Below are 9,442 nucleotides of genomic sequence, written 5' to 3'. Positions count from 1 at the left end.
AGGGGTGACAATCCCAGGCAGCGGAGGCACGCAGGTCAAAGCCTCCCTGTACATGGATGACGTGGCTGTGTTCTGCTCGGACCCCTCGTCTGTTCGCAGGCTCCTCCAGGTCTGCGAGCAGTTCGAGCTGGCCTCCGGAGCCAAAGTCAACCAGGGAAAGAGCGAGGCCATGTTCTTTGGGAACTGGGCCGACAAATCCTTTGTCCCCTTCACCGTCAGGGCAGAGTACCTGAAGGTGCTGGGGATATGGTTCGGAGCGGCAGGGGCATGCATCAAAAACTGGGAGGAGCGCATCGCCAAAGCCAGGCAGAAACTGGGCTTGTGGGAGCAACGCTCGCTCTCCATAACAGGGAAAAACCTGGTGATCCGGTGCGAGTTGCTGTCCGTGTTGTTGTACGTGGCGCAGGTGTGGCCTATCCCCAAATCCTGCGCTGCAGCAATGACGCAGGCCATCTTCAAATTTATCTGGAGATCAAAGATGGATCGCGTCCGGAGGGAGGCGATGCACAAATCTCCAGAGAACGGAGGGAAAGACATTCCCAACGCCGCCCTCATCCTGATGGCCACCTTTGTGTGCGGCTGCATCAAGCTGTGCGTAGATCCTCGGTACACCAACAGCAAGTGCCACTACTTTTTGAGGTTCTACCTGTCCCGAGTGTTGCGAAGGATGGGTCTGGCCACACTGCCGCGGAACGCTCCGAGTAGTTGGACCGTACCGCAGCACCTGTCCTTCGTGGAGAAATTTTTCCACAAACACACCTTTGACCACAAGGCGATTAAGCAGTCGTCAGCGCGTAACGTCCTTGGGGCCCTGAGAGAAAAGGAGGTGGCGGATCCAGTCGGATGGTTCCCTGAGCAGACTGTCAGTGTCATCTGGCAGAACGCCTCATCACCAGAACTGACAAACAAGCACCAAGATCTGGCTTGGCTGGTGGTGAGAAGGGCACTCCCCGTCAGATCCTTTATGCACGCTCGAGGTCTCAACATCACCGCACGCTGCCCTCGAAGCGGCTGCGGGGCTGACGAGACGGTCGCACACCTCCTTGTGGAATGTGCCTTTGCAAAGAAGGTCTGGAGCGAAATGCAGTGGTATTTGTCGAGGTTCGTCCCGAGCAGCTCGATGACGCAGGACTCTGTGCTCTACGGGCTGTTTCCGGGAACGCACACCGAGACAAATATCAACTGCTGCTGGAAGGTCATCAACTCGGTGAAGGACGCACTTTGGTCCGCCCGAAACTTGCTGATCTTCCAGCTGAAAGAACTGTCCTCGACCGAGTGTTGCAGACTGGCACATTCCAAGGTCCAGGACTACGTGCTAAGGGACGGGCTGAAGCTTGGGGCAGCCGCCGCAAAGGCACAATGGGGAAAGGCCACACTGTAAGGCCTTTTAACGGAGGCAGACCGAGGGCCCAGGAACTGCAGAATACCCTCGACCTGCGTATCTGTGTGCCAATCTGAGCACTAACGGCACACAGAAATCTATTGAGGCATGTATATATTTTTAAGAACTGAAATGTAATTGTTGTAATTAGTACGACTATGTAAATATTTGAGACATGCATATAGTTTTTTTTTTAAGTATTGAAATGTAGACACTGTAATTTGGACAGATCTGCAAACATGTTTTGATTTCGCATTGTCTTGCTACTCAAAGCCCTGTACAATGTAATAGATTACTTGAGATTTTTATGAATAAAGTATATTTTTGAAAAAAAAAATTGCTTCTTGGCCTTTTGGCTAAGATCAAGAGTAGTATTGACATGCTGTACTTTGTTGAAGTCATTAGTTACTTCATTTTATCTTCATTTGAAGCAATTTTTAAAAGCGGCATCTTGGCCTTTTGGCTAAGATGCAAATGAGATCAAGCCTTGGAGGAGGAGCTACACCTACTCCAATCAGCTTGGATCATGTAGATCAAGCCCAAGACAGGAGGTGAGAGCCCTGTCTGGTCAGCTTGGATTGGGAATGTCTCAACTTGTTGAAACTCTGAATTAGACTTGATTGGATTAAAAGAAAACTGCAGTTGCACTCTGTGACCTTTACCCAGGAGACATGTAACAACAGAATGGTCATGGGAACACCAAGTTCCCCTCTAAGCAACACTTAACCCTGATATGTGTCTTCATCACTTTTTCATCATTGCCAGTTCAAAATTCTTGCTAACTGAACCCAGCTTTGTGGGAGTACCACCATCAGTAGTACTCTGATTGTAATTGTTCAAAAAGGCTCGTCCCCACCTTCTAGGGAAACTAAGAAAGGTATCTTCAACTGACCTTGGAGCTTGGTACATCCACTAGTGAGGCAATAGCACTTTACACCACCTGCTGCACACCAATTTTGTGGACTTTTTTATATTCCTGTTTAACAGCACCTTTAAGATTTATGTTTTGTACCATATATTTAAGTTATTATTTTATACAATACTCCAATTCTTTGCACACCAAGTAATTGTTGACATAAAATAATTGCCAAAGAAATGAATAAAATTAGCATTGGGGAGTTAATGGTAGCTGGGAGATATTCGTCCAGAACGTACATTAAGAACATACACAGAACGTTATTAATGTGGAAAAGTGTCAGCAATTTGTGAGGAGAATGGACACCCATGGGCTTAAAATTGACATAAATTGCTGGACAATTTGCACCTCTTCACCATTAGCTCTACACAAATGGGAGCTGTCAACCTCCCCATGATTTTAAATAAATTGCAAATTTATGGCACAGATATGGATTAAGCACAATGCGAAAGTAAGGACTACTATTTCACTGCACGAGGATCCTGTTAATGATTTGATTTAAAGTCCTCACATGAAACTCAACCTTGGAGGACCAGAAGGGGAACAAGCAAATCTGTGCAGTCTTCTGTTCCTGGAGATTTTTAAAAAAATTTTGACTTTTACCTTTGTCTTCCTACTTTTCCTTCTGGTCTTCTCTTAAATCTTTCTTAATCCAATCTTTCTTTTCCATCTTCTTCATTTCTCTTTCTGTGCCTGATTTGAGTCTATTCAGTCTGTTTCTTTTTCTGTAGTTTACCCTATTTCTTTCTCAATCCTTAAATTTAATTGGTGAAGAGCGTAAAGTATGGATCTTTTCATTCAGCCAGATCCCTGATACCACATTATCCATTATCAATTTGCACTTCCAGCAACTTGCAACCTAAATCACTGCAGCTGAAGTGTTCGGGAAAAGATCAGTCCAGCACATTCCAAACCACTAAGCAAAGAAACCGGAAGAGTGTTGCACAGTAGCAGGAATGTTTTTAGTGCTGTACTGGATGACTGAGAGATTACTTGTTCCCTGCAATACCATGTTTTTCATGGACATTTCTGGCTGTTTATGAAAAGAGTCGGTAATAATAAAAAGTGCAAACTGTTAGGAAAACGGAACTTGAATCTCTGGCAACTAGTTTAGCCAGAAGTTTGAAATCAGAATATCTCTCTGGTTGTTTCCTTTCTCCTGAAAATGTTGACAGATGCCACAACAGGACTCAGTGGAGACTGGCTAACTTGTGCAAGTGGCAATTTTCCAACTGAGAATCTAAGCAGTACTGGCAGGCTATTCATCTTCTAGGGCATCACAGCCAAGACTATCATATCTTCACCCTGGCTGGGATATTTTTAAATGTTTAATATGTTGACTAAGAAAACAAAAGTTAGTGAAGGTAAAAGTTCACATTACATCAGGTACAATGGTTCACTCCCTGCCTAACGTATGTGTGCGTTTCACAAGACATTTTGTGATGGGATGGGCAGGACGTCATGTGCCTATATTTAAAAGGCACACAGACTGCTGGTAATTCAGCTTGCCACAACTTCAGAGCATGAAGATGGCTTTGAGAAGGTGCTAAGCACCAGCCCCAAGCTTCCGTGATGCCTCCCTGGAGACTTTGCTTTGAGCCACAGAAGACAGAATGATATCCTCTTTCCCAGGGATGGGGCACACCCGACTCACCACACCAGTCTGGGAGGAGGGCGCTAGGGCAGTCAGTGCCCGAGGGGTGCAAATGAGGAGCACTCTGCGGTGCAGGAAATGGATGAATCATTTAATCTGCATAGCCAGAATATGTAAACCTTCAACTCTGTCATCTCATAGAGTCTAAAGTGCAGAAGGTGCCTGCATTGACAACAATCCCACCCAGGTCCTTTCCTATCCCCGTAACCCCACATATTTACCCTCCTAATCTCCCTGACATTAAGGGACAACTTATCATGGCCAATCAACTTAACCCGCACACCTTTGGACTGTGGGAGGAAATCGGAGCATCCAGTAGAAACCCATACAGACTCCGTAGAGACAGTGACCCAAAGCCGGAATTGAACCCGGGTCCCTGGCACTGTAAGACAGCACTGCTAACCATTTTGCCACTATGCCGCCCCCTGATCTCATCTCACCATTTTTCTGATTCTTGCATGGGACATGGGCATCAATCGCAAGACCAAATTCTGCACTCTTCATTCCTAAAAGCCCTTGAGAAGGTGTTGGGCTGCTGCCTCATTGCTTCACTGCAGTCCAAATGGTCTGCTGGTATGGAGGCAACTGCAGGTCGCTGACTCTGCCACACTGAAGACATCCATTGTGGAGCAGGGTGGGGAAGGAGCTGCTGTTGGAATGGGGGCAACTTATCAATGCTACTGATCCGGTGCCTCTGCTGCCCTTGTTCTTGTAGCTAGAACTCACTGGTCTGGAGGGGGCTGCTCAAGTAACCTTGGCAACAAGCAATAGTGCATCTTTCACGTAGCACAAACAGATACCATTATGGATCGGTGGTGGAGGGACTGAATGTAAAGGTCCTGGATAAGGTAGCAATCAAGTGAACTGCTTCATCCTGGATGGTGTCCAGCTGCCAGTGTGCTGTTGGAATTACACTTATCCAGGTGAGTGGACAGTATTCCCACAAGTTCCTCACTTGTGCATGGTGGACGGCTTTTGGGGAGTGAGGAGGTCATGTGTTAGCTACATGCCTGGAAATTAACATCCAGACCATTTGTAGTATTTGAAGGATCTGGAACAAGGGGACATGGATTTGATAGTTAAGGTAAGAAATCTAGGATCATGAATAGGAGAAACCTTATTACATTGAGAGCTTTGAGACTGGAATATATTGGAGTTAGTGATTAGAACTGAAATATTCAATTGTTTATTAATAGATTAGAGATAATTGAAGGAAGGGGAGTATGGCAGGTACATGATTGGGTCTAGTGCTCATAGAATTGACAAATACCACTATGAACTGACTGGACAGCATGGTAGGTTTCAGTTTGTGCTTCCTCTGCAATTCTAGTACACATTAACCACTCGTCCACTATTCATCATAAACATTTAATGGGCCAGATCCTCCAGCCAACGCTGGTGCTGTGAACATTGGCGATGTCCACAAATCTGTCTGTGACCCAACATTTTGCCATTTTTCAGTTGCTATTTCTAGTTTTGGGGTAGCCAGGACAGGTCGAGGTAGTAGGAAGGTGGAGTGATCAGTTAAGGTGCCCAGTTGTTACGCTGGCTAATCACTGAGTATGAACCAGCATATCATTTCCAGGATAAGTATCCAGGTAAAAAGTCCCTGGACTATGATTCTAAACTCAATGTTGGAGACTGTCGCAGCAGAGGGCACAGGACAGAGGAAATCAGCCCATTGGAAGTTGACATTTGTGTGTGTGTGTGAAACTTTTTGGTGTACTGATATATATCTCCCAATTTATGTCCAATCTCTGACAATCCAGATGCCAGAAAACGTGGGCCAAATTTTATTCCAACTGTCAGTGGGCCATATTTTCATGAGTCAAAACCGGAACACACTGGCCAGAATTTTACTGGCCTGCCTGCCACGGGAATCGGAGTGGGTGGAACATGGAAAGGTCCATTCAACCTGTTGCGGGGGGAGGATTTTACAGTTCCTGGTCAAGAAAGGCCGTAAAATCCCGCCCACTGAGAAGCCTTGAGCAGGATGGGTTCTATAATGATGCACGTGTTAGTAGGGAGAGGGACAGTTGCAGGCAGGAAGTCACGTAATGACATCTCCTGAATTATGTCCAGCCAGAGTTGGGAACCCTGTTAAGGTGACCAATTATAGAAGGCAGCAGATAAACCTACAGACTCTCATGCCAGTGACATTTCTGCCTCATTTTCTTCAAAAAAGGAACCAAAGTTTCGCTTGTCACAAGATACCCACATTGCCCACAACTTTTCTATGCAATGCACAAAGGTAAGGAGCAATCTCCATTTAAAAGCCGGGTGATTCTCATTTGCACAAGGACATGCAGCGAGAATCTGTCCCATTGAGAACAAATCCATTTTGAGGGAATTAAATTCTCCCCCATTGCCAGCCAAGATGTCAATGAGAAGGATTTCTATGCATTCAGGATCATCCTGGTGCAGGCGTTTTATACTCGATGAGTGGGTGTCATTCTTATTCATGGGGCACAGGCGAGGGGATTTTTCTGAGTTTGCCAACATGCAAGATTAAGGGGAGGGGAAAGGAAGGAAAGAGATGCTGATGCTGTCTGAAAAGGTGAAGTGCAGATGGAAATCTCTGATACGTTTCACATAAAGAGGAGAAAGCTGCAACTGGGACACTTGAGCTATTTTGAGCAAACTGTTGAGAGACTGGGACACTTAATGTCAAACTGGGACTGCCCCATCAAAACCGGGATGCTTGATCAACACACTATGTCTTACCCTGGTATTAGTCAATTCTTCACATTTAAGCATTCATAGCTATTTCTGAATATAAATCAACTGTTCTTTTTGAGAGCTAAGTGTTGGATAATTGAGAAAGTGGCAGTGACAGAAGGAAGAAATTCACTGGTAAAAGTGTTGCTGGATCATGTCTGATTGTCTGCTGCCAGTGCATTTCTCAGACATTTTCAGCATGGGGGTTAATGCTTGGCCAATCTCTTGCACAGTCTCTTCCACAACATCAGATATTTTGACTACTGTAAGACAGGCTCGAACAGCATTAATATAATCACACCTACATTTTTGCCCCTTAGTCTTTGGTGAACCATATAAAAGGCTGCTTTTAAAGTTCTCTTCTACACAAAGGCACGGGGTGCCTTTTTTCTTCATCTTCCATTGACAACCCAGTCTGTCACAGCCAGGTTTGAACTATCATAAGCAATAGTTGCATCATAGGAATCGCTCTGCATTTTCAGAGAGGGATACTGACGTCTCTCTACCTTAGCAGTGCAGAAACAGTAGCATATCCCAATCAAAGCGATGACAAGTAACTATTGTGACCATGACACACAGAATAATTAGAGAGGAAAGGAAATACACTGAGGCTGTGAAGCCAGTCATTGCAGTAAACACTGATCAACTGAAAGGAAACCCTTTCCTTGGAGCAGTTAAGATTCAGTGCAGGGGACATCTGTGGAATGTTCATATGGTGTGAAATAATCCGAATGATGAATGTCAGAGGCACACAGTGTATTGAAATGGATGTCTTGCTGAATGCAATACTTTTAAATAATTTGGAATGCAAACTGATAGGATTGTTTTGATCTATACTGTTCTCAAGGGTGTCTACTGATGGGGTCCTATCCTTAAATAGATATGGAATCTGTATTAATGTGAAATTTCTGAACATGCACATCTTCAATTGTCTAATCAAGTTGGGGCCAAGGTTGAGAAAGTTGGATAAAAAGCAAAATTCTGCAGATGCTGGACATCTGAAACAGAAAAAGAAAATGCTGGAAAATCTCAGCCGATCTGGCAGTATCAGAGCTCTGAAGAAGAGTCATACTTAAAACGTTAACTTGGTTTCTTCAGAGCTCTGAAGCAGAGTCACATGGTCTCTAAGAGACCTATTTTACCATTTTAATTCTAAGTTCTGGGCAGACTTGAATCTGGGAGTGTTTCGGATCCGACTTTTAGACATGTTCTCTGGTGTCTCCGTATGCACTCTGCCCACAAAAATATCAGCGAGTCTGAAATGTGCTGCACAAGCCTGTGGATGGGGCTTAACTGCCCGAAACACTGCAACTCCAATCAGCGCCGCCAACTGCTCATGCACAGAAAAAAAGGTAGAATGCGGCTCCCCTACCATTTCGCTCCTGAGCTGAACAATGTCTCTCCCTGGCCCCCACAGACACTGCCCCACCCCCACAACATTACTGACCTCCTTATCCCCCACCCTCCATCACGCAGAATGACCTCGGGTCCCTTCACTCCTTCTCCCCCCACTGAACTCAGGGTAGAAGTGGACACCCCTTCCTCCCTAGTGATCTCAGGCAGAGTAGTAGCGGATCCCCATTGTCCCACACCAATCTCAGGCAGAGAGATGCACCCTCCTCCTTCCACTCTACAGATATCAGGCAGGGTGATCCTTCTCACTCCCACCCTGGCTACATGCTCGGCCTTTGAAATCACTTCTCCCTCAGCTGCTGGAGATGCAGCAACAGAGCTAGGGAATGCAGGAGGGGCTGACAGCAGCACTGGACCAACTGCGAGGCTGTTGGGAGGAGTCCCAAAGCTTTCAGACAGACCAGCTTTGTCTGTCTTGTCTGCTTCCCAGGCCAACATTGCAAGGGTGGCATCTGCAGTGGAAAGCCTGGGGCAGGGGATCATCACCACGAGTGGCAGGCTCTAAGTGATGGCTGAGTCACAGAAGGCCACAGTGGAGGGACTGAGCAGGCTTCTCGAGATTCTGCGGCCCCTGGCTGAGAGGCTTGAGAGCTTGCAGGAGACCCAGCGGGATAATACTGAGACACATTGGGCTATGGCAGCAACCCATTGAGAATGTGGCCCAGTCGCAGAGGATCATGAGGCCTTGCATTGTGCAGCCCAATCTCAGAGGGCCACGACTGACGGTTTGCAGAGCGTGGCCCAGTCTCAGAGGGCATTTGCTGCAGCCATTGAGAGGTGGCCCTTGACTCAAGTGGCCGTCGCAGAGGGCTCGACCATCAAGGGTAGAACGCAGGTGGTCCTCCAGGACTAGTAGTGCCAGGTGATGCCAGAGCTCCTCTGCAGAAGTGCTGCCATCCCATGGAGTGACCCAGAGGCCCACAGGAGCCCCAAGGGAGGAGGAAGGGCTCAAATCCATGCCCGGGCCTTCCAGCCAGGATGCTGTGGCTGTAGCTACACCTTCTGGCTCTCCACTTCCTGACACTGGGGCATCTCAGGGACAGCGGGATGAAGAGGTTGTTATGGAAACATCCCAGACACCTGGAAGCAGGCCGGGGCCCTCAAGGACCAGGGCCTCCAGAGGACGCCTGCCACGCGCATCCCAGGCGGCTGGCCACCTCCACCTCTGATGTACGTTCTGGGGAGTCACTGAGATGTAGTGGTAGGCCACATAAGGAAGTTGTAGTTGCATTAAGATGGCAGGGGTGAAGGGCTACACTAGTCAGAAAGACATTTAAGCACCTTAACGTTTTCTGTTCACAAGTTTTTATGTTAGAATGTCTTATTTAAACACCTTTATTGCAATTAGATGTTTTTTCAC

At 46.6% G+C, this 9,442-nt stretch overlaps 1 non-coding gene across 1 annotated transcript; it reads left to right on the top strand.

Annotated features, from left to right (window-relative positions):
- The first annotated feature begins 1,717 nt into the window (after positions 1-1,717).
- Positions 1,718-1,911, top strand: LOC145353552 (U2 spliceosomal RNA). The gene has a single exon (XR_013888724.1). It is a non-coding gene; the product is annotated as a U2 spliceosomal RNA (small nuclear RNA).
- Positions 1,912-9,442: the final 7,531 nt, after the last annotated feature.

This window comes from Carcharhinus amblyrhynchos, chromosome 15 (assembly GCF_965287045.1).
Source record: "Carcharhinus amblyrhynchos chromosome 15, sCarAmb.v2.hapA, whole genome shotgun sequence".
Classification (NCBI taxonomy): Eukaryota; Metazoa; Chordata; class Chondrichthyes; order Carcharhiniformes; family Carcharhinidae; genus Carcharhinus; species Carcharhinus amblyrhynchos.
The sequence above is the reverse complement of the archived record's forward strand: the minus strand, read 5'-3'. Positions and strand labels throughout refer to the sequence as shown.